This window comes from Dipteris shenzhenensis, chromosome 2 (genome assembly GCF_047967505.1).
Source record: "Dipteris shenzhenensis isolate YYH24624 ecotype China chromosome 2, Dip_SZ_1.0, whole genome shotgun sequence".
NCBI lineage: Eukaryota > Viridiplantae > Streptophyta > Polypodiopsida > Gleicheniales > Dipteridaceae > Dipteris > Dipteris shenzhenensis.
In genome coordinates, this window is record NC_141597.1 from 24,021,328 (window position 1) to 24,025,294 (window position 3,967).

Here is a 3,967-nt window from a genome sequence, read left to right on the forward strand (position 1 = left end):
TGGGCACACTTGGTTGGTTCCAAGGACTCGAGAGGAGTGCGAGAAGACTTGCGTGCTATGAATAGCATGTCTCGTTTGTGGCCCCAAGTGCATGCTTCAGGAAAAGTTGTCCTCCCGAAAGCAACGTGGATCCTCTCTACGAGGGAGGAGGCAGCGATCAAGGCAGACATTGCCTCTTTTCAAACACCGACAGGGTACATGCGTTGCTTGAAAGGAGCATTTTCAAAGGACAATAAGCTTAGTGGCCTCAAGTCCCATGATTGGCACAAGGTCTTACAGGTATTCTAAGTAGAATTAGTGTACCGATAATAGTGATGCATTAGCGTAATTATTATTATGTTATATTGTTGACATGATTTCATTGTTGCTTTGATAGTTCATCCTTCCAATTACAATAAAAGGGTGCTTACAAGAAGATGTTAGAAATGCTATATTCAAGATCTGTGGTATTGTGAGGTATGCTTACTATCAATTCGCATTATGTATTTTCTTCATGGACATGTGAAATAGGTGGATATCTCAAATATCTTACATATGCATGGACATGTGAAATAGGTGGATATCTCAAAAAGAGATCTCTATATCGAGCATCGAGAAGGCTAGGGTGGAATCCATCGAAGCCGTATGCTTGCTTGAGAAGCACTTTCCCTCAAGCATTATGACAACTCAAGTCCACTTGCTTGTGCACATAGTTGATGAGGTGGCTATAGCAGGTACCGTTCATAATCGATGGATGTTTTTTCTCGAGCGGTTTATGAAAACTTTAAAGGGGTTTGTAAGACAAAGAGCAAGACCAGAAGCAAGCATGGCAGAGGGATGGCTTGTGCAAGAGTCATTAGTATATATCACAGAGTTTCTTGCATCCACGGATCCTGATATGCCGCAAGCTTGGCACAACAAGGATGATGATCGCATCATTGGCGAGGTCCCCCAAGGAAAAGGGATTGAAAGAAAGATGAGCGAAGAGCAAATGGAGAAATTCAATAAGTTTTGTATCCTCAATAGCCCTGAGATGCAGAAGTGGATTGAGAGATATGAAGTGGCCAAAGCAGAAAGAATAAATGCAAGGACGAGATTCAGAGTAATGTACAGGCGATCACAACCATATCCACGAGATCTGGCTCTTCTCCCTACTCACATGTCACTTGATTGGCTACAACTAGCTATACGTAAAGCCGAACGTGATGGAGAGACAATAAACGAGCGCGAGCGGGAGTTATCATCTGGATGTATGGTGCATGTAAGTTTCTTATCTCTTGATGTAATTAAGTAATTATTTGTGGCAATATATGCTATAAAATAGGTGCATCTTCATTGTTTTAATGATGCTCTTTTACAGTACAAAAAGTACAGTGCATTATGGTCATATGGACGACATTTTCGCATAGAACGCATCGATTCAAAGAGAGTCACGTATGATTGTGGAGTCATGGCTAACTTCACACAAGATAGCCGAGCAAGTGCTTCGGATACCAATCTTCTCTCCTCACAGTTGGATTATTGTGGAACCATACGCGACATCTATGAAATTGATTTCAGACGATCTACTATTTTCATTCTTGATGTAAAATGGTTTAGAACTACTTACAACGGTCCCCATGCAACTGTGAGAAAAGATGGTAGCGGTCTCTTTGCAATAGACTCCACCAAACATTGGACCGATGAAAGTGATACTTTTGTTCTTCCCGAGCACTGTGAGTAGGTGCATACTAATGATTTAATTAGTCGAAGCTTTCGTTTTTTAAGTCCATTGATATATATATAATTGACGACATTTGGCACGTGATTTTTCAGCTTCAATATAGGTGGTTTTTCATCCGGATCGTTCTGATCCAAGATGGTGGTACGTGATCCAAGTTGCACCACGAAGTAAGCAGATTTTTGAAGATCGAGATGTGGATATGGAGATGCCACTACCAAATCCGGATCCAATTGATGAATCTAGCGAAGAAGATGTAGATCACCATATGAGGCAAGAGGAAGATGCGCATAATGACATCGCACGGGAGGAGGATGGAGATCACGATATTGACGAGGAAGACAACAATCGTCAAGATCAATCACCACACTTAAGCTTAATTGAAGAAGATGATCAAATACTTTTAGGTGAACGTACGATGCTAGAGTACGATGATGATATAGGAGATCAACTCGGTATAGAGTTGGAGATAGACTTGCTTGGCGCCTTAGACTTGGCTCAAGATGAAACAGTTGATGTAAATGCTCTTTTTTAATTTGATTTTTCTCATCTCAAACTTGGACATGAATATATGAGCTTCAAAGGCTTGATGTACATGCTCTCATTTTTTAATTCTCTATGAGCTCAAACATGTATGAAAATTTAAAAAATTTTGTCATTGGAAGAAAATAAATTTTAAGGCTAAAAAAAAAAAAAAAACCTCTCTGTAAAACGTCGCTATAATTTAGTGTCTCAGTGTCGCTATATAGTGACCTTTAAAAGTCGCTATATAGCGACTTTTACTAACGTCGCTATATAGCGACTTTTAAAAGTCGCTATATAGCGACTTTTACTAACGTCGCTATATAGCAACGTTTATTAAAAGTCGCTATATAGCGACGATTTACGACACCCGATTTTTATACCGACGATTAACGCTAAGCGGGCGCTAATCGTCGGTACGTAAACGTCGCAATAGGATGCGTGTGTAGTAGTGCATGTTGATGGATCATCGGTAAGTCAAAGCTATTTAAGTTCGCAATCTTATTGTATACCAGGAAATAGAAGATCTTATATTTACACGAATGAGCTTATGACAGGATGAGGAGGGTGACGAGGGTACACATATACCTTCTCACTTTCAACAAGACTATAGTCTCCCGGATGACGACGAGGGTATGGTCAACATGATGGATTCCATTTTTAGGGGCACTACATCCCACATACACGTGATGTCAGAGTCTGAGGTCAAAATGCGAGAGTTGCAATCAACACAATTGTGCGAGGGTGCTAGGATGTCTAAACTACGTGCTTGTCTCTCAATCTTGAATCTACAAGTACAGTATGGGTGGTCGGATACAAGTGTCTCGTCCTTAATGAGGTTAGCCCTTGCATTAATTTGACTCATTATTTGGATATTGTTTGTTTTGAGAATCATCATTTGGATAGTGTCTTTGTCATAGGTTGCTCCAGAAGATGTTGCCTGCACCAAATACCATGCCCGCATCAAGAGATGAAGCGAAAAAGATGCTAACAATGGTGGGTATGGATTATGATACCATCCATGCTTGCCGTAATGATTGTATTCTCTTTCGTCGTGAGCATGGAGATTTGGCTAGTTGTCCAAAGTGTGGGGAACAACGATATAGAGATGACTTCCAGGGTGAGCGGATACCGGTAAAGGTCTTAAGACACTTTCCCATCATTGCAAGAATACAACACATGTTTCGATGCAAATCCATAGCGGAGTTGATGACATGGCATGCATCTCATCGGTCCACTGATCACACATTGAGGATTCCCGTAGATTGTGCAGCTTGGAAGCACATAGATAATCAGTGGCCGGACTTTGCGAGGGAGCCACGCAACTTACATCTTGGGCTAGCCATGGACGGCGTGAATCCTTTCGGGTTACGCTCGACATCTTGGTCAACATGGCCCATAGTCGTGGTGAATTACAATATCCCACCATGGCTAACAATAAAAAAGGGACACCTCATGCTTGCACTACTTGTGCCAGGAAAGTACAAGGCAAAAAACATGGACGTGTACATGGCACCTTTGATAGAGGAGTTACAGATATTATGGAGAGGAGTGCAGGTCTTTGATATTTCCAGAGCTCCTAGGAATACCAATGATATTTTGGTCAGGGGTATCTTGATGTGGACCATGCATGACTACCCAGGATATGGAGAGTGCACAGGTACGTGGTTATGTCTTTACATGTACAATGAGGGATTATGCTTTTTTTACTCTCTTTTGCACGCATGTCTTGTACTAACATATTCA